Consider the following 22523-nt stretch of genomic DNA (forward strand, 5'->3'; position numbering starts at 1 on the left):
GGGCTGGGCAGTGGGTGTTGCCTTCTACCTCTGCGAGCGGGGAGGGGTTAGTTTCCCACAGGGGATTTCAACCATCACACTCAGAGCCCGCCTCCTAATCCTCGGGCGGAGCGGCTCGGGGGCCCCATTTTATGGCAATAAAGCGACTTAGCGCCTGCTGAGCGAGCCCCTCCCCGCAGCCGCCCCCGCCCTCGGCCCCACCCCGGGGCTCGCCCGCAGCGGCGGGGCTTTGTTTCTGGGGAGGAGGACCCGGAGGTCTTTTGTTTGGGGGTTCGGTGTTTTCACCCCACCTCCCCGCCTCACCCCACCCCGCCCCACCCCACCCCCCGCGCCTCTCCGGTTTCCTGAGCTGCGGGCTGCGAGGGAGGAGAAGCGGCGTCTTGCAACCCCCTCGGCTGGGCCCCGGGGTAATTCGATGCGGGCCTGGCGAGGCTCCCCACGCTAGACCGGGGCTCGCGTCTCGGCAGCCTCCACCCACCGGCCCACCCTACATTTAGCGCATCATGTGATCCGGGTAAGTCATTTGCAAGTACAACAGTTCCCTGGGTTGCCCCCCATTCATTTCCTGAGAACTGCAGAGAGCAGCTGAGAGGCTCTGCCCGTGCGTGTGCGAGTGTGCGTGTGAGTGTGCGCGGGTGACGCCGTGTGTGTGCGAGAGTGAGTGTGTGCGCGCGCGCGTGTGTGTGAGGGAGAGAGAGAAAGGGAGAGACAGGGGGACTCTATGAGGGAAAGAAAACAATTTCTCCTGCTCTGCAGCTTCTGTTCAGGTCTGTGCCGATTCTGTTTCTTATCAAAATAAACAACCCCCTCCTCTTTTTTCCCTCCTGCCATCCCAAATCAGACCGTATTCTCTTAACATGTTTTATTTTCCTTCTGTCATCTGCTCAAGTTAAATCATTTTGGTAGGTCTGTGTTCTTAAAGGGGGAAAGTGTTGGGAAGCGGGAGGGGGCCGAGGGAGGGCGATGCTATTGCAAAGCAAGTAGCGTCGGTCGGATTCGTGGAGAAGAAAGAGGTTCTCCCCCCCCCCGCCCCCAATTTTTTTTTTTTAAAGAACCTACCAAGTAACGTGAATTAAGCAAATATTTTTCTACCCCTAGTGGAATTGTTGCTTGCAGTGTTTGCCTGACAGTTCGCCAAAGATGAGAAATAAAACACCAGGACTGAATTGGGGAAAGGGAGGGGGATTGTGGAAGTAGTTTGCCCCCAGGAATAGAGCGAGTTCGGGCGAATAACTGCCGCACCGGGGCTCTGTGGGCTGTGGGTGTGCGCTGGAGAGTGGAGGGGAAGGGGTTAAGCGGAGATGACACTGTTGGCATGAATAGTGGTCCTGGTGCTACATTCATTATTGTCTGTGGTCGTAATGATGTGTAACTGTCACTTGCTACAGTGCCTGGTCCATGGAGGTAGCCAGAGGCTGGCCGGTGGCTGTTATTTTCAATTACGGGGGACCCGGCCGGAGTTGACAAGGGGCAACTTCGCACGTCCACCCGAGCTGGGAAGCCTGCGGAGCCGGCCGGGGAGCCACTTCTTGCCTTAGAATCTCGCTCGGAGACTCGGACTTGACCTCCGCGACATTAGTTGCTGTTCGCGTTAGCTGCTTCCCTCCCGGGAGAATCAGTCCTGCTTTTGTTGGGTGGAGAGCTGCTTATTAGAACTTTGAAAACTTTTATCTTTGGAGAAAAGGGTGGGGTGCACTCAACAGTTATGCTGAGAAGTGCATTTGTGGCAAATGCTTGGAAAAAGTACCAATTCCTTTGTTATGTACCCTGCAGCTTCCCAGCCCCCTTCACCCTGCGCTTTTTGCATACTTTAATAGTAATAGCCTTAATTTAGTTGATAAAAGCTGACTGTGTTGAGTTAAAGAATATTAGTACAACGGAATGTGTAATCTGGATAAACAGTTTGTTTGGTTAATATTTGTCAGCTCTCTAATTTAACTGTACAGATGGTTTAAGTATCCATGTCTATGGATTGTTTTAAGCAATTCCACTGGCTAATAGAATTCTCGGCCAAGCATTCGGATATTTTATTTTGAATCGATTTAGATATTCTCTCAGGTTCCGTGTAGCGCCAAGGAGAAGAGCAGCTCTATTTACATTTAGTGCATGTGCATCTAGTGGCTTCGGTAGACATCTGCCAATCAAATGCACGTCATTCTGCAAACCCACCTAGCCGCTTCCATGCCCTTTTCTTACTGGAGGATAGAGTTGTTTAGTTAAGTAAATGCTTTAAAATAAATTTGATGGCTTTTAACAGCCAGTAGTTTGTGATGAGAATAGGAGTGGTCACTTTGAAGAGTGGCTATATTACCATCATCTAATAAATGTTCTCTGAAATTGGCATTTAATTAAAATAGTGATTTTCCCCTGTCCCTCTCTCCCTTCCCCCCAAACCCTGGCTGTGCTTTTATTGGAAATAATTTTTACATTTTATAAAACTGTTTGCAATAAAGGGATATGCTTTAAGACTAGGAAAGATTTAACTGTCGAGTCTTAAAATAGGATGTTGAAGGACGTATATTTCAGTTGCATAAGTTATGTCTTCATTGCTGCGGCATGGTCAATCTTGAGACTAGCTTGAGTATATTAAGCTCCTTTGACTTCAGCACATAACAATTTGAGCATCCAAGAACTGGCTGAAATTTATATTTGGGAAAGAGGTTTATTTTTCTGCCTTCTAATTTATAACTATTATGAAATATGCTTAAGATGGTAAAATTTGGAATGTTCTCTTGTAAAATTTTCATAATTTGTGACCAAAACGGTGTAACTAATATAGCTAAGGTAAACAAAACATTCTTGAGGATTTTCTGTTTGAGGTGCTTTAATTATTTATCTATTACTTAGTAATACATATTTACAAGAACCTTCCCTCAGCTCAACTTTATTTTGGAATACTTTGTATCACTTTTTATTGAATGAAAGTTACTATGTCAATGAAACCTCACTATATTTTTTCCTCCAGAAAGTTCCTTTTCAGTAACTGAATGTCATTTGGAGAAAGCTAGTCCTGGATAGCACTTGAGACCTTGACCTTAGCAACTCTTGGCTGTTGGTTGTTTACTACTGCTTCTGTCTATGTGTGTACAGAAAGGGAAGAGACTGCAGACACTGGTCAGCTCGCTCTCCCTGGCTCAGAGAAAAACAAATCAGGATGCTTGCCTGTACCGGGCATATCATAATGAGAGTGTCCTGACCCTTTAAAAATATATATGTTTCTTGGAGCTTACTGACCAACCTCAAAGGTAAATATGAACTTTAACAAACTGAGTGACTTTTAGATGTTACAGCATAAAGCAGGCTGTTACCAACTTATTGAAGCCATTTGGTTGTAAATATAGCAATATTTTTATCTCTGCCTAGATGGCATAAGTGCCTAGACCTTCAGAGCTATATTGAAGGCATTTTGAATTCAAGCAAGTGTTGGATAATATGGACTATTGAGTAACCTTACCAGTGAGGTGATGACGTTAATGAGTTGAATATGTAACGGTCTGGGATATTTTGTGTATTGCCAGATGTGGAATTTTAGTATTTATGTGAGTTAAATAACCTTAGAATAATCAAATTAAAAATCAGGTATGTCACTATGATTTTTTTCTGTTTTGTAGTCTACACTGCTAGAAGTGGCACAAGCTCATTTGGAAGGTGATTATTATAATTATTATTGTTACTTTGGATAAATAAGTTTCCCAACTTGTGCTTCCATGTTGATTTATGAACAAGAACTAAAAGTCCCCAAATAGTTTTATCAGAAGCGATACCAGTTCTCTTTTCTAAAAAAAAAAAATAAAATAACTTTCATTTTTGTTAGTAATTCCTAACATAGGTTGCAATTGCTTACATTTATCATTTATAGTATAAAAAATACCATATGATAAGAGTGGAAATACAAAAAGAGTGGAAATATCTGTATTTTTCTACAATTATCATTTTATTTCTCTTTTTAATTCATTTTTATTTTTTTTTTTAGCCTATAGAGTTATGCACAGCTTGAGTATGTACAAAATGTAAGGATAAAAATATTAAATTGAAATAACTGGCTACACCCTACAACCACAGCCTTAACTCATCCACCACAAGTACCTCTCCCAAAATCAAAATGCAAGAAAACAGATGGGCCTCGCCCTGTGGCCAGAAGGTCAGCTGCCTTAGGCTCTGAAAGACCTGCCTAGTTTCTGAATCCCAAACTATTCCAGAGAACTGTCTGACTTCAATTCATGTTAGGGGCCTAGACCAGCCACACCCATCTGATGTCAGCCTCTGAGTTCTGTGGTAGAGCACACATGCTGTGGATTAAATGGTTACTTTCTCTATATATTCTCAGTAATTATGTTACAAAGGGATTTTGGTTTGGGGTGTTTATTGTCATAAAAGTGGCTACTTGAGTAGTCCTATTGCTCCATAAAAATTTGTTTTGGTTTGGCAGTCATTTATAAGAAACTCACCCCCCCCCCCATCTGCTCTGGTAAGGGCTTTCTTCCTGTCTTTTTTTTTACTTAAAGTCATACTTTTATTTTTCTGGCAGACTTCATGGTATATGAAATTTGAATATTGGTTGTTAATTGGGCTTTCCCAAAGACCATTGCTATTTAGGTACAGATGGAGTAGCAGAAAACTCTTTTGCTGGCTGCATGACTGGATGGAAGATGAAAGGAAAACAGAATTGGAGAGTTTTGGGTAGTTTTTCCCACCTTCATCCGGGGTTGTGGGAGATGCCACTGTGACTTGGTGGCCTACAAAGTCAGGAATCGTGTACTAAATGATATACTGGCTATACCTGGTATGATGTGTATGTTAATATACATGTACAATAATAGGTATATACATATATCTACTGCTTTGTGTGTGTGTGTGTATAGCTATATAAAGTTTTAAGATTCTTCATATTGGTCTGAACCTTCATCCCTCCATTCCATGTTGGTTATGAGAAGTAATTATGGTAAAAGACTCTTTCCTGACTCTGAATACACTTATATAAAACGGGGAAAAACCCTCAAGCAGTCTGTTTTTCAAAGCATGTTTTGTAATACTATTCTCACTTTATTTTGATATGAACAAACAAACCCATAGCACAACATGAAAATAACTATGCCCCAAAGAAAATAAACCAACAAATGTAAATGGCAGCCAAGATAAATTATTGTGAAAAACAAAATAGATAACGTTAAAGAAAATATTTCACAATCAGGTGTCTGCTGAGATTATATATCCTGGGATCTGAAGTCTCTGTAGCAGAGATTTCACAGTTTGAATTGAGCTCTCTTGCTTACTGACTGTGGATGACCTTGGTTAAATTTCTTAATCTCTTCAAGTCTGTAAAGTGGAAAAATTAATTAGTTTATAGGACTGTGGTGAGTGTAAAATGAGAAAACATATATGAAAATCATGTTGTGAAACTATAAAGTACTTGTATGATATGACAAATGATATGACAGGAAAACCACCCACTATACCCCTCCCTAAAAGGGATGAACTTTCCAGCCTTTTAAAGTGAGCATATAAATTGCACTTATGGAGAAGGAATTTCCGAGTGTGGGTAGAAACTTCTGGCAGTCAAAGGTCATGAATTCCATTCCTGTCTCACCAGAGATTTGCTCTATGACCTTGAGAAAGTCACTCTTAAAAAAGTTTCTAAGTAGCTGTTATAAAAGTAACTGACGTTTAAAATTTATATAATGTAGGTGAAGTCTTAGTTTTTCAAAAGGAAAGGTATATAAAAGTATAGTTCCCATGAGCATTTACAATAAAAAAATAGAGATTAGCAACAATTACTTCTTCTTTAATGAATCAACTAAAGCTTCTATCTACGGGTCATTAGAAATGACCTTAATATTTTTTATAGAATCATTAAATTTGTGCTGTTATACTATAGTTTTAGAATTGTCTATTGAATTTCATTTCCCTTGTAAAGCCAAGATTTTGTTGATTAAGCTATGTCTGATTTATGGCTGAAGGCTCTTGGTTAGATTAAAATACTGTTGCACTATAACACACGTTATATACACACAGAAAAGGTAGAATCATACTATTGGATGGAATCTAGATATGCAAAAAGCCCAGGAACATAAGGAAAACTAGCTGCTGTGTGTCAAGAGCAACTAAAGTTGAACCAGATACTGAAAAACAAAATTGAAAGATTTATATTTGCAATTTTTAAAGAATGTGGAGCAATTAGAGAAGGGTCAGTAATTTTTTCTCACTGATGGACATAGTGAAGTGAGAAATGCAATGGATGCTAAAGACAATTTGTTTAGATCTCAATAGCAAGGATTTTCAATTGTTCAGAAGTCTCTTAAATTCAGTTACTCTGATAACTTTTAAGAAAGAACTTAAACCTGTGGTATTTGTGACACATATATTATTAGTTAAACTATAACAGTATAGCAGGCCTAGTCAAATATCAGTGCATCTGTTTATATTACCTTATTTGTGAAAGGCAAGATTGACTAAATTTAGAATAGAATATAACATTGTATTAGTAAAGGTAGTTTCAGATAACAAATTGAACTCTTATTTCAAATTTGTAAAAAACAGGTAGGTGATGGAGTTTTCTTTTTTTTAAAGATTTATTTATTTATGCTTATAGAACTAGGGTACGGGCCAGAGGTGTGGTGGGTGGAAGGATTCACTAGAGACAGAGTGAGGAGCAGAACAAGCAGATGTACAAAAATACACTGCTGATGGGAACAGCAGGCGGTCAGGGGAGGTCTGCCAGCTCCCTTGCTGGAGATTGAACTTGTGCAGCAGTGACTTTGAAGCCAGTAGTGGCTTTGGAGAGCATCATTAATGCAGTGCTTTAACCCATTGTGCCACCAGGGAGAGCCCATGTGATGGAGATCTTTAATGGGAATTTGAATCTGCATTGAACACATGTACATGGGCACATTTTCCTGCCATGTAAATTATTTACACATAAATTTGTGAAAATAAAGACTTAATTTTGCATAATCTTCAGTTATCTAGTTAAACACAAAAAAAAAAGTTTCACGTTCTGCCTAAACACTATTATTATTGTAAGAGCAAAGGAACTGACTCAACTAGTTCATCAGTGTAACTCATTTTAGACTCTTCCTGTGTTATATGAACACCTTGCCAAACTTGGGTTCATGTGTAGCTATCATTGTAAATATCACTTTTCTGGACTTATTTATGCTCCTTTGGTTTAAGAATTTGCTGGCTTCCAGTCTGTTTTTTGTTTGTTTTTTGTTTTTTTTTTTGTGTGTGTCTCTGTAGCATGTGATAGTCCTTTTGGTAGATTGCTTGTTGATTAGTCTTGTCCCCTCTCAATAATAAGCCTCTGGTGAGCAGGAAAAGAATCTTTTGACTGGCTTCTAGCACTGTACCTAAAGTAGTGACTGATCATATAGTGGCTAAAGTACTTCACTGAAAGAAAAAAAAAAAAAAACAGTTTCCATGAACATCTTTTCAGTAGCTAAATGAAATATCATAGTCATTTCCTAACTATACCTTTTCATCTCTAGCTAAATGCAGTCAACTTTATTAAGCATTCTGCAGTTCTGTATTTTCCTGAGTTTTTTTTCTTCTACCAAAATGAAACCTGTAGACAGTGGCAGGCAATGTTGGACTAATACATAAATACAGAAGCACTGTATGTTTTTATGTGGTATCCTACCTAATTTATACTCTTCACTAAGCAGGAAAGTAGAGTTGACTTTCAGATCATTGACATTTTGAACACTTTGTGTGGAAACCCATGAAGTTCCTTGTATATACTGGGTTTTGAGTTGTGAGCATCAGTGGCTGATTGCATTTTGTTAGCTGTCATGGAATGCTGTTATCTGGAAGTTACAGGTTCCCTGCATCCTTACTTCTGTCTTTGACACTTTTGCTAATAATGTCAAAAATTATCAAAAACTTTTACTACTTTTTGTCTTTTTTTAATAAATGAATAGAAAGAAGGGGCGGATGGGGGTTGGAAATGAAATCACTGCTTCTACTTAGTCTTTATTGAAACTGCTTAATGGACTTAAGCTGGTAAATTGTGAAAAATAATAAGATTAAAGATAATACAAAATGCTATACATCTTTTTTTTAATGACAGTATTTAACAGATCGTGTGTTATTATAGATTTTGTAATTTATCTTTTGTCGCTGGGGATGGGTCTCATTTAAACCTTAACTCTGGTCCATTGATGGATACATTTTTGAATTTTATATAAGTTTTAAGGAGTATATTATATATGAAAACATGAGATTCCTTCCTTTGTTAATTAAATATTCGTTGAATACATATGTGTGATATTATGGTTTCTATTTTATAGACATGGAAACTACTTTTCTCTAGTGTTAGGAAAAGCAATCATGGTCTCTGGCTGCTTGGTTTTGAGGCAGAGATTTACACAGCATTAAATGTGATATCCCAGTGTTACTCTTATTGTGAAGCAAAAAAAAAAAAAAAAGGAGGGGACCATTATACAAATAAATATGATGTTTGAAGGCTACCCTACTTGTTGTAGATTATGCTGATATACTATGTTTATTAAAATATTTTAATACACGTTTGCTGTATTAAAACAAGTCTGTTTCCTGATAAGTGCACACATTATCAGAGTGAATCCAAAAAAGCTATCTTAGTTTGTAACTGCTGCAGGGTGTTCCAGTGGTAAATATATTCATATGCATTCTGCTATTTGATTAAAGTCAGAGGCATAAAAAATGATAAAACATTCTATCTATACACAAGCCTTATTTATCCATTTGAATCTTACCATATATCAACAATTACATATGAAAATTGGTATCATTAATGAACTGAAAAATCAAGGAAGTTAAGATGCATAGAAAAGGATAATAGAAAGTAATTTGTGATAAATGGGTCAAATGCTAGATACATTGTTTAAACAGTGTCAGGGAAAACTTATTTCCCTCTGGGAAAGCAAAGGTTTTCAATTGCCAGTGGATCTGTAGTAAAACTCCACCCTGAAAAAAATTTATATTTTATAGAAAAGAAAAAAGCAAACCTATAAACAACAAAAACAAATGAAAAACATTTATTTTGGCAACTGCCATGACTTCACAATTTCTTTTTTGTTATCTTCTAAAGCTGATGATTTTATGATGTTTTGGTAAACTTATCATCAGAAATTTTCTTTTCCAAAAATATATCTTCAAATACACATGGCCAGTAGGGAGTGCAATGTTTTGAATGTGGCAGATTTATTTGGACGAAACAATAATAATAGTGATTGATTAATGAATTGAAAAAGACATTTTTTTATGTGAAGCTCTTTAATGAAGTTTCCTCATATTGCCCAAGAGAGTTGATATATAGTATTTTAATTGTAAGTGATGGGAATTTTATTTTTTATTATTGTTCATTTTTGCATGTTTGATTTTTTTCCTCTCAGGTGTAGTCCCCATAAAATTCCCTCTACCAAGTTACCTGTGAACTGTCACCATTGTCTCATATGCTCTTCTGTCCCTGTTTAGAATTCTCCTCCTCCCTTGTGTGTCTCAGACTTACAGCTTGCCAGCTAGTTTTTTTTTCTCTTTTTTTCCCTTTCCTTACCCCTTGTTTGATTTCCTTATATCCCTCCTGTAAATGAATGTATCCAATGTTTTTTTTTTTCTTTTTCCTTCTTATTTCACTAAGTGTAGCCCCTTCCAGCTCCAAGTGATGGGAATTTTAGCCTTCAGGAAATATTTTAAATACTGGGGTGTGTGTGTGTGGGGGGGGGCTTCTATTTTAGCTAAAAAACAATGGAGGAAAACTTGAAAACCAATCAGTTTAACAGGTTAGTTTAAATCTATCAGTTTTGTTTGAAGGGATATTCAGTAAGAAACTTTATATTAAATATAAAGAGTATGGATATTTAAAGAGTGACTCCTGGAATCCATTAATTTTTCTGCTAGAGATATCAGTATAGGATACCTGAGCAAATGCACAGAATAATTTACTTAGAGAAAATACATAACAAGGAAGTAATTAACTTTTAATGTGTCTCCATAAAGCACTGATGGAATACTTACTGTATACTGAATTCCCTTGTTGAGTTTACTGTGACAATACTACAGCCCTTGGCTGAAGCACTTGTTTTATTTATAAATAGCTTAGGAATTAAGACACCTTCAATACTTGAGAAGTATGGGTTAGTAAAAAAAAAAAAAAAAAAAAAGCTTGCTGCCAGGTAGCTTCCAGAGTGGTTTTTGTTTTATCCTGACAATATACTAGGGAGATATAAAATGAGAACTTTGATTTCTAACACCAATAAATTTTTCTGTTTCATTCCACTGACATCTTCCTACCTTTCAGTTAGTAAGTCAAAGATTTGAAAATATACATGGTGCTAAGAGATCTCACCTTCTTATGACTAGTTTCTGTGAGATGTTCCGTGAATATTATACAAAGAATTCTTACCTCTTTCCAAATTACATTTTAAAAGGATATTTAAAGACAAACAAACCATATATAACAGCCCAGAGAGATCAAGCTAATGAATCCCTGAAGAGATGATACAGATGGAGGCATTCATACTCCGAAGAAAACCGGAAGTTGAATTTTAGGTACAGTCTAATTCTGTGCCATGTGGGTCAGCTCCCTGGCTAGGGACTGAACCTGTGCTGCAGGGGCTTCCTGTAGCTTCATCCCTTCCTGAGACTTAATCCCTTGTGCCACAGGGAAGCCTAGGTTAACTTTTCAAAGAACACTTAAGATCTGTAGAAAATGACTTTGCTTTGCAGAAACTCATTTTTTTGACTGTTTACAAATGCATCTTTCGGACAAAAAAAATTTTTTTTTTCTGGAGACTAAAAACTATTCTTTAGGGCCCTCCCTGGTGGCGCAGCGGGTTAAAGCACAGCACTGAGAATCTAAAGCCGCTTCCAAATGAGTTCGATTCCCGCCTGCCCCGGAGGTGACCACATGGTGTGGCAGACCTCTCCTGACCCGCCCGCTGCTCCCCTAAGCAGTGTACTTCGTAGATCTGCCTGTTCTGTTCCCCACTCTGTCTCTGGTGAAGCCTCTCACCGCCCCTGAGCCTCTGGCCTGTACCCCAGTTCTGTACGCAAAAATAAATAAATCTTAAAAAAAAAAAAAAAACTATGCTTTAGTAAATTTTTTTCTTTTGTATTTTTCTCTCACCTTCTTCCACTAACCAACAATCACTATTTCCTCATGTCACCAGAATGAAGTGTAATTTCCTATTTTTCTCAATAACTGTATGTGCTATTCATGTATATACATACAGGGATTTGTGATCATTGCTTACAAAACTGGGGTTATTTTGTGGATATTCTTATATAACTATTTTTTTTAAAGATTTATTTATTTATGCATACAGAACTGGGGTATAGGCCAGAGGTGTAGGGACAGTGAGATGATTCACCAGAGTAGGGAGCAGAACATGCTGACTGCTGAAGTACACTACTGAGGGGAGCAGCGGGCAGATCAGGAGAGGTCTGCCGCGCCATGTGGGTCACCTCCAGGGCGGAGATTGAAATGCTGAAGTGGCTTTAGCTTCTTAGTGCTGTGCTTTAACTCCTTGCACCACCAGGGAGGGCCCTATAACTTATTTTTTTCATTTAATATTACCTGAGGGAGATGCATCATTCAGCTGCTACAGCTGTAATCCATTCTCTCTGTCATTCAGCTGCTACAGCTGTAATCCATTCTCTCTCTCTCACATGCACAATCTAAACTGTTGCATAGTATTCCAACACATATTTTTTACTTTATTAGTGGGCAAGACTTTGTTCAAGTTTTCTGTATTATATTGTAATGAATATCTTTATATCTATGCTTTGATGGAACTTTGGAATAAATTCCCAGGGTGGGATTGCTGATTCAAAATGTTACCACATTGCAATGTAGGTAAATATCCTTTCTGGAAACTGCATTAGTAACAGTTGACCCTCTTCTAGTCTAGCAGTTTTACAGTGATATTTCAGTGTTAATTTGTGGTACTGACTTCCTTTGACCTTGAATGCCTATTCATGTTTCTAGCTAATTGGAATTGTTCTTCTAAGTATTGCCTTTTCATATTCTCTGCTCATTTTTCTATTGTCTTTTATTGGTGAGAGTTCTTTCTGTATTAAAGCTACTAACCATTTGTCTAAATCTGCATTGCAAATAATTTTTTCCAGAAATTGATCTTATGTCTTACCTATTGATCTTATGTCTCTTGTGAAAAGAAGTATCATTTGACATTTTATTTTTAGTTTTTGTATAACTGATTTTATCATTCTCTGGTGTCCTGTTTTTTTTTTTTTTTTTTTTTTTTTTTTTTACATTGATAAAATAAGACAATACTCTCCTACATTTAGAATTTTTTTTATACTTACCACTTTGATGTTCAGTCTATTTGGAATATTTTGTTGTATTTGATGAGAGGGGATTCACCCCTGCTAACATTCAGACGCATAGCCAGTCTGTTTTCTCACTCTCATTTTTAAGGTACATATCCTGTTCTTAGTAAATATCAATTCCATATTTGCCATATCTTATGCTCTCATATATTCTGTGATAACATCAGATTTTTCTCTTTTTAAAATAATTTTCTTAGAATATTCTCAGACCTTTAACTAATATTCATGTTTAGGAGTGTTTTATCCATTGCTCCCACTAGTCTAGGCAACACACACACAAAATTCCTGTTGTTATTCCAATTTAAATTGCATTAAATTATATGTAATCTAATATTTTAATGTTATTTTGGGTGTATTATATCATCCTGATTCAAGAATGTGAATGTCTTTATATTTGTTTTATATCTTCTATTTGTGCTTTGAAAATACTTAAATGTTTAATTGTTTTAGTTGTAATAGTTGTCGTCTTAATGATTAAACTTACAGGTTCTTGGATATTTTATGTCTATGAAGGTAATACATTTTTCTTTTTGATTGAGTTAATAGTGAATCAGTTGTATATATTGGTTTTTAGAATTTTCCATTCCTTGTGTATGACTTACATTTGATGTATTTTCTTATTGAATTTAATTTTCTAATACTTTCTTTTTGGAATTAGAAATCTACATTCAAGTAGGATAATAGTAATAGCTTATTTATTTTAATGTCTTTGTTTCATTTTGCTTTCATGATATTATTCTGAAACTCCTAAGATAACATGAAATGTTCCATCCTTATTTGTGTTTTTTGATTACTTTCTCTAGCATCGGTATTATTTTTCATTAGCAGTCAGGAGGATTCATCTGCAATTAGAGGCATTTGTTTTCTTTGTAGGAAGTTTGGAAAGTATAAATACAATTTGTTGTATATAGGGCTGTTCAGATTACATAGTACTTTTTGAATGACCCTTTCTTGGCTAATGGTTTTAAATGAATTTCTAAGATTGTAAGATAATTTTTTTATGTTTCTGTTACAAGTTGTTTTTTAATGCTTATAGGATTATAAATATATTTGATGTTTTGAAAGAACCAGTTTTTTTTTTTTTTTTAAAGATTTATTTATTTATTCATACAGAACTGGGGTACAGGCCAGAGATGCGGAGGGTGAGAGGATTCACCAGAGACAGAGTGGAGAGCAGAACAGGCAGAGCGACGAAGTACACTGCTGAGGGGAGCAGCGGGCGGGCCAGGAGAGGTCTGCCACGCCATGTGGTCACCTCCGGGGCAGGCGGGAATCGAACTCATGCGGAAGCGGCTTTAGATTCTCAGTGCTGTGCTTTAACCCACTGCGCCACCAGGGAGGGCCCAGTTTTGGTTTTATTAGTTTCTTTTCCCTAATGTTTTTCTTCTTCATTGACTCCTGTTATTTTTTTTTACTTCAGTTACACAGCATCTTCTTTTTACATAGGTTTAATATTTCTTTGTCTAGTTTCTTAATATGGAAGTTTAGAATATTGCTTTGAGACCTTTACTTATGTAAGGATATGATGCTTTAAATTTTACTTTAAGCACTTTTATTTTTAATTCCCATTCACTACTAAATATTTTCTAATTTCCATTGAAATTTCCTCATTGACATTAGATTATTTTAGAACTATGCTGTTTAATATTGAAATACTTGGGAGATTTACAGACTTCTTTCTGATATTGATGTTCAGTTTAGTTCTGTGGTTTTCAGAGTATGCCTAATACTGATCCTTAAAAATTTGTTGATTTGTTTAATGGTTCCATATATGGTCTTTACTGGTGAATGTTACATATGCAATCAACAGCAGTGTTTCTGCTATCAACAAGTAGAGCATTTGTGAATTTAAGTTAGCCCTTTGTTCTGGAAGTGTCATTTATCTAAGTTGACTAATGTTTTTCAAAGATTTTTGTATTGTTAACTGATATTTTTGGTTTTGTTTTGACAGTTATTGAAGGAAATATTTAAATATTTAAATATAACTGTGAATTTGTCAAATTCTTTATTAGTTCTATCAATTCTTGCTTCATGTATTTTGAAGGTTTGTAATTGGTTGCATGTGAATTTAAGGTTATGTTTTCATGTTAAACTGAATTATTAATCATTATGTAGTATCACTGTTTTCCCTTATAGACAATAATTTGGTGTTACTTTTCTAAATCCCTCTTACCATCTTAAGCTTTTATTTGGAGTGACTGAATCATCTACATTAAAATTGTTATTTTTATGCGATTGAGTTTCCTTTTGTTGACTTGGTAGTTGTTTTCTACTTATTTTTTGACTGTTCTTTGTTTCTGTTTTCTCCTAAGTAGTGAGTTCTTTATGCTTATTTTTTAGTGTTATATCTTCACTGTTGACTTAGTAGTTACATCTCTGTTTTATAACTTCAATGATTATTTTAGGGTTTAGAATATATATTAATATCTCAGTCTGTTTTCAAATAATATAAAACTTTCTTTATGATGTCAGGGTTTTAAAATAGTTTGTTACCACTATTTTCTCTGTTGGTTTGTGCTATTTTCTTAATATAGTTTACTTATACATGATATAAACATGTATCTTCTCATTACTGCTTTTGTTTTAATGAGTTAGTTAACATAGATTGTAAATCAGAAAAAAAAAGCCTTCTTTATTCCTTTTTAGTTTGGAATTCTTTTTCTTCTTATTCTAAATTTCTAACTATCATATTGCTTTTTCCTGCAGAACTTTCTCAGGTTTCTTATAGTGCATGTCCACTGGCAGAGACTTGCTTAGGTCTTGGTAGTGTGAAAAAGTATTTGCCTTTGTTTCTGAAATAATTTGGCTGGAATTTGAATTCTAAGTTGATTTATTTTCTTCACTTCTTTCAATATGTTACTCTTTTATCTACCCATGACATGATTTCTAAGGAGGTCTTTGGCTTTATGATCTCTGTTCTGTTTAGGTTTGTTTCTCATTTTATCTGGTTGTTTTCCATAAGTTTTAGAAATTTGACTATGATGTACTATCATGTAAATCTGCTTGGGGTTCTCTAAGATTCTTTGATCTGTAGCTTTTTGTCCTTTTTAATTGCCCATCCATTTTTTCTTTAAATTTTCTATTACTCTCTTTTCTTTTGAATTATTTTGATAAATGGTTAGTCTGCTTAATAATCGTCTCACAGGTCTTAGTACTTCTGAAACCACCCTCCAGCATTCTTTCTATCAGTTTCCAGCCCAAATAATATTTATTGATATACCCTCAGTTTATTAATTCTTGCTGTTGTATATGGTCTGTTGTTAGCTCTTTGAACCAATTCCTCATGTTTGATATAAAGTTGCCTAGCATTTTCATAGGGCTTTTCATCACTTCTTTGCTGAATTTCCCTTTTTATATGTGTTCCATCTTTCTAGATTCTTTTACATTTTATTCATAGATATTTTAAAGTCCCTGTTTGATAGTTTCAGCATCTCTGCCTTATCTGAGTTTTATTGTATTGGTAGTCTTATCCCTTGATAAAACTTGGCAATTTTTTTGCTTTGTTTGCTGTCTTGTCATTTGTAATTGGCTGCCATTATGTTTAAAAGAGCAGTAGTGACTGAGATAAATAATTATTATCCTGAGAAAGAAATATATATTTCAATTATTTTGCAAAGTGAAAGTGTCTATAGAGGGGGGTGATGAATCATTTTGATCAGTGGATTTTTTTTTTTTTTTTGAGTTTTTGCTTTGTGATTGCTATTGGACTCTCACATTCCCAGAGACTTTAAGTTCCTCCAGGAGTACATTGCTTTTACCTTGATAGTTGGGTGAGATTGAGTGTAAGAATAATTTTTATTATCAGTATTTCTGCGCTGCCTTTTAACTTTTAACCAGCTCTGAACTGGGGCTTTTCTCTGTGTTTTTGCTTCTGTCCCAGTAGTAATGTCTGTAGATGTGTGGATGGGTGGAGCCTTATTTCCTTTACATCATCTGTAAATAGCCCTGGTGTGCCTATTCCTCAGTTGTGGTAGTCGAACTCTTGTGGTCTTGTGTCAGTGAAAGACTTAACTGCAAGTGAGCTCTCTATGTTCCCACCAGTATGACCCCATTTTTGTATCACTGCAAAATTCTGGACCTGAGTTAGTTTCCTACTTTACCTCAGGAACAGATTTATATTTCCTAGTGAGAAGAATGTGATTTATGCTTTTCACTTAACAGCTGCTATTCTTTGACCTAGGGGAGTAGCTTTTTTTCCCATTGACAAGTTTCTTCGACTCCTTTTCTAGAACTGTACCACCTTTGCTTAGAGGAAACAGAAATATTTACTTTTCCTGTCCCTGCAGCAGGTGGTTTTTAGCAATATTTGAGATTGTAGTCTGGGATGAGGCCAGGTTTTATTCTTGCCTTCCACCCCACCATGGTTAACAACTGAGGCCTACTTGAATACCAGCACTTTCAAGAGAAGGGGTGCTCTCACAGCTCTCCTGTATGTTTTCCAGTCTGTGGTCTCAGCACCTGGAGTAAGCTGTGCACCTGGAGTGGCTGTGAAGTGTCCTTGCAGTTACGATGTCCTAGGATACCAAATGACTTTGCCAGTCTACATTAAGCTTTTAAGCACTTGTTAAAATTTTAGTGTTTTTTCCTCACTGCTTAAAATATTTTTGAAATTAGATTTCACTTAAAAAACATATAAAAGCATAACTAGATCTGTATAACAGATCTAAAAGTTTTTCATTTTGTAAAACACACTATTCCCATTGAAGAAAACCTTTATATTTCAACCTCTTCTAGAAAACACCTTTCATCTGTTTCTTACCTTCTTTTTTGATTCTCTCCTTTTCCATTATGTCCAAACGGTGAACTGTTTCTCTATGAAGAGGCTTGTTAACTGCGGAAACCTAATTTTACCTGGTTGCTTTGTTTTCAAAAATACGAATTCATTCATTATGTAATGTTTTATTTCTGTGCTTACTTTGCTTAAATGTGCTTAGTTTTTGTTTTTGAATGTCCATAAAATATTATCATAGGTGTCTTTTTTAATCATCTGCTGATCAATTAGCTTTATTTCTCCGTTGATGGACTGTTATAAAGCATTGTATTTGAGGACTTGTTCATATTGAACTATCCTTGCATTTGGGAACAGACCCAGATTTTTCATAATTTTTTCTTCTTCTATAACTTTGCTTGATTGTCTTTGGTCATTTAGAATGATATTTAGATTATATACATCTGTATTCACAAGTGGAATTGGTTTGTAAAATTTTCTTGTTGCTGAGTCAGATTTTTTTATGGTGGTTATGTAGATGAATTGGAAAATTTTTATGTCTTTCCATGGGTTGTAATTGGAGTATTTGCTTCCTTAGATGTTACTACTGTAATGTGAACCACAGGATCATGGTTTTATTACTTTTTTCCAGTAGTAGATATTTATTTCTTTGCTCCAGTTTGTTTGTATATTTTCCTTGTAAAAGCTTTTATGTTCTTTTTGGGTCAAATATTAATTAGGAGATTACTCATTTCCTTTATGGATTTTTAAATTTGTTGCCCCAGGACAGCATTCATGCATAGTTATATTTCTCCTGTAATACTAATATAACTTCTTTTTTTATCCCCACTATTGTCTATTTTTTCCTTCATTGTTCCAAAAGTTTCTTTGCTGTTATTCTTTAAAAAATTTTAAAGACTTCTGGAATTTTGTATTTTCTGTTTTTTTACTTGTTTTCACTTTCATACTTCTACCTTAAATGTTTATAGGTTTCTGTTCTCTGTAACTTTTTTTTTTTAAGATTTATTTATGCATACAGAACTGGGGTACAGGCCAGAGGTGCAAGGGCAGTGAGAGGACTCACCAGAGAGAGAGTGGGGAGCAGAACAGGCAGATCAAAAAATATACTGCTGAGAGGAGCAGCAGGTGGGTCAGGAGAGGTCTGCTGAGCCTTGTGGATCACCTCTGGGTCTAGGGATTAACTTGCACTGAAGTGGCTGAGGCTAGCTTTTAATGCTTTGCTTTAACCTTCTGTGCCACCAGGGAGTACCATCTGTGTACTTTTTATTTATTTTTAATTTTTTTAACAAATTCTCAACCTTAAAGACATGGAAGTTAGCTATAGTGCTCTAAATATACTTAAAAACTATTTTTTTTTTTTTTTGTGGACGATTTATTCTCCTATACCCTGTTTCCACATGGTTTATAGTTATGTTACTGATTTCTTTGAGTCAGGGATTTTTAGAAATGTGTTTTAAAATGTGTGCATGTTACCTATTTTTAGATATTTAACTTTGTATTTGCTTTTTAATTTGAGTTTATGTTATAAGATTGTAATGTGGAAAGTGAGTCATTTTGTTTGCGATTTTCTTTAAGTCTAATCATATGATTTATTTTTATAAGTGTTCTTTACAGTTTTGAATGATTTTCTCCTTAAGGAATGTGATTTTCATTTTTCATTTATCAAACTCACTTTATTGATTTGTTTTTAGTTAAATTGCTTTATGTTCTAACATTTGCCCTGTTAGATTTGATTGACTAATTCGAAAAGACATGTATTGAATTCTTTTAACTATATTTTAAAATCTTCATTAGAAAAACTTTTTCATTATTATATAAACAACATAAAATTTAATGTTAATCATTTTTAAGTTTACAGCTCAGTAGTGTTAAGTATATTATTGTTGTGCTGTATTCATTATATTTTTATGTTATGAAGCTGAAACTCTGTACCCATAAGCTACTCCCCATTTCTCTTTCCCCCACGGCCCCTGTCAACTACCATTTACTCTCTCTTTCCATGAATTTCCATTTTTGAAGGCACATAAGATATATTTTTAAAAGGTTGTAATAGATAGGTATAGATGCTGAATATACATATATTTTCACATACATACACATCTCCAGAGATCTTATGTCATCAGTAAGCTGAAATACGTACTATCTGGCCTTTTATGCAAACGTTTACCAATCCCTCACCTCCAACACAGGGTGTTAAGTATTCTACTTTAAGTCCTGGGATCAGTATCCAACAAAGTTGGTTTCTGGTGATGATCAGCCTTAAAGAGAGTAACTAACTGCTAATTTGGAGGGCTTGGAGGAATCACTGAAGAATCTTACCTGGCTTGAATGTAAGTGGACCTAGGGGAAAGGATATAGCAAGAGTAAAGAAAGGGATAAATGTGTATGAACTAGCACCCCATCTAAGACCTCATTATTTTCAAGTGTTGTGAATGAACAGTTTCCGTAATTCCATTGTCAATTTGAAGCAGTCATAGATCCAATTCAAGGAGTCTGTCTTCTATAGTAAAAGTAAAGTATTTTTTAAAAAATCGCCCACTGTTCATTCATACTTTACCACTTAATTTTCCTGGCTCAGTCCCTTTCATAGCTTAGTGTCTAGTATGATGTGCATGATGTCAGTGACCTCCACATTAAGCCACAATTATAAAGAATCCTTTATACCCTGTGATGGGGGTGGGAAATTGGTAAATGTTTGCGTAAAGGGCCAGATAGTAAGTATTTCAATTTACTGACCACATAAGGTCTCTGGAGGTATGTGTGTATGTGAAAATATATGTATATTCAGCATCAGTTTATCTATACCTGTCTGTTACAACCCTTTAAAAATGTAAAGGCCCTTATGGCCCTTCAAAAATGGGCAAAACTTTTCTTGTGGAGCAGGTCTCCTAAAAACGGGCTCTGTACTCTATCTGACTCCTGCTCTATGGTAATGAGGTGTCTTTTTTAGTTGAAAGAAAAGTCAAGTATTTCTGATATACGGGATACATGTTAAGTATGAACAACTTAAAATTTGAACCAAATTCTGAATGATGTTTATAACTTTCCAACTTTAAACAGATATTTAACAAGTTTATAAATGACCAAGAAAAATGCTTAAGTTTCTTTAATATTGTTGCCTCTTTTTAAATTTTTATAAGTAGGACCCTAAAAGCTTGTATTTCAAAGACTCAAAAAGGAGAAGCATGCCATTTTGGTAAATTTCTCACTAATACCACTTTCAAAGATTTCATTTCCACTTTAGTAACTAATAACACTTTTAAAAGACCATTTCCATTTCACTGGCAAAGATGTTTCCCTGTTCAAGACCTTGTATTTTTAAAGATACTTCAGCAAAATTGTGTTCTTTTAGGGTGAATGATGCATTGGACAATTCAAATTATCTTGTAAAAGAGTTTTGTTATTCAGTTGTCTTCCCTTTTCACATTCCCAGTGCTTAAAAGACTCTAAACAAAGAGTTTATAGCTTTAGAAATTGTCAATACATTATTTTGGGATTATTTTCAGTTCTTTTAAGGTTAAATAGTATAGATATCTCAAAGATGACTTACTTTTAGTTCTAAGAAAACAGTTACATGTTAGGTATTATAAAGACTTTATACTAAGCTTAAAATGAAATGAATATTAAAGCTCTTTCAAAAGATGTCTACAATTAAAGTTTCTATTAGACTAGTGTAGTTGCTGTACTTTTTTTTGTACAGAATACAGAGATTGCGTGAATCCATAAAATTTGCTAAGGCAAAGGTAATTTTGGATACAAATTATGTTATAGAAATCAATTTCAAGCACACACTTAGAATGCTTCTTCATTCTTTTGTGCGTCACGTAGTACTCATGTTCTATTTCTAGGTTACAAAACCCTGAATCCTTACGCTCCGATTCGTTCTTCTTATTTTAGCTATTGCTCTCACCCCACTGACCTCCTTTTAGAGGAAAATCTCAAGTCAATTCAATTAAATTCAGAACAACTGTGATATAGTTGGAACCTGGCAAAAAAGTTAGAATCTTGTTTCTTTGAAGCTGTTTGGTGATTGAATCCCATTTATATTACTGTGAAATGGGGATACTATCTACTTTGCATTTTTTTTGAGAGGATAATAGAACCTATGTGCAAAGTATCCTCACAGTGCTTGGCATGGGTTAGGGCCTATAGACAGCAGAAATTATTAGTAAACACTTCCCTACTTTCCAATCTACAGAACGAGACAGAACTCATTGGATAGCTAATAATGGCAACTAAACTGTGTTAAGAATTATAGTGTGTAGTAGAAGAGTAATGACAGTTTAGCGGGGTGGTCCCTGAGCTACACCCAGATGGGTGGGTTGCTTTATGAATGGGTGGAGGGAGAGGAAAGGGCTGTCCAGACACAGGAAGCAGCTTGAGCTTGGGGTGAGGCAGGAAATACTGGGTGTGTCTAGGGCTGAGGTCCATTGTGGCCAGTTTAACCCACAGAAATGCTTTCTTTGGAAATATGCAGAGCTTTCAAATGTTTTAAGTCAGTGGAGAACATGAGCAGTTTCACTAATCAATGTATTCAGTATGTTCTTATAAGAAATCTCCATTGGCTTGAATTGATGTTTTCAACATGTTAAGGGTATATCCTTTTTTAAAATCAAGAATTATAATCAAGAGTAGAATAAACATTTCTAAAGTATCAAATAGATTTATAATTAGACAATATGTTTTGAATCTTAGGATGTTGCTTCTCAATAATAAGCAAGTTTCCCATGTTTCTCTGTACTATTGACAGTTCATAAAGCATCAAGATGCTTTGTTTTTATTTTAAATATGTCCTTGAAATGTTGGGACATCTAATGTTTATATGTTGTCTTTTGTTAATAATTATTTTTTTACCCTTGCACCCCATCATATCTATTCCATAGTGATGGATTCAGTCATATATTCTCCATGTAAATCTATATTGATTGATATTCATGGTTATCTCCAAAGTAATGGCCATCTTCAAATTTAGTAGCATAAATTTAAATATAGCATATTTAAAATTTTTCCATTTGGTAGTTTAAAGCAATTCTTAATTTCATGATATTTGTGGTTATGTCTTTATAAGTAGACTAGCTTAAGAATGATTTTTAAAAAAATAGTCATGTTTATTATAGAGTCGTCTTTGTATATTTTAATTGGTTATTTCAGAGTTGTTTGCATTTAATTATTTGTATTTTACTGGGAAATCTGATTCATAATTTCCACATTTTGGAGTTTATTGAAAACCTGTTACTCACCATATTATTAATTTAGATAAAATTTCCACATATATTTAAAAATCTGAATTTACTTTGGATGTGAATATGGTGTTTGTCTTTACTGAGTTCTACTTAGCTTTTTGCAGAAAAAAAATATTTAAATGAACATTATTTAGAGTTCCTTCAAAAGTTGTAGAGCAGTTGTACTTAGTAGGAATTTAATGTGAAAGTTGATCCAAAAAGATTCAGAGAAAACCAGAATCACA

General features: G+C 35.3%; 1 protein-coding gene across 1 annotated transcript in view; it reads left to right on the forward strand.

Annotated features, from left to right (window-relative positions):
• Nucleotides 1-223: 223 nt before the first annotated feature.
• The window catches only part of KLF12 (Kruppel-like factor 12), a 371693-nt gene continuing 349393 nt past the window's right edge, over nucleotides 224-22523 (forward strand). Inside the window, exon 1 of the mRNA XM_004680096.2 lies at nucleotides 224-514. The gene's annotated coding sequence lies outside the window, so the exon portion shown is untranslated. The remainder of the gene's footprint in view (nucleotides 515-22523) is intronic.

This window comes from Condylura cristata, unplaced genomic scaffold (genome assembly GCF_000260355.1).
Source record: "Condylura cristata isolate star-nosed mole 26May11 unplaced genomic scaffold, ConCri1.0 scaffold00010, whole genome shotgun sequence".
In the NCBI taxonomy this organism is placed as follows: Eukaryota; Metazoa; Chordata; class Mammalia; order Eulipotyphla; family Talpidae; genus Condylura; species Condylura cristata.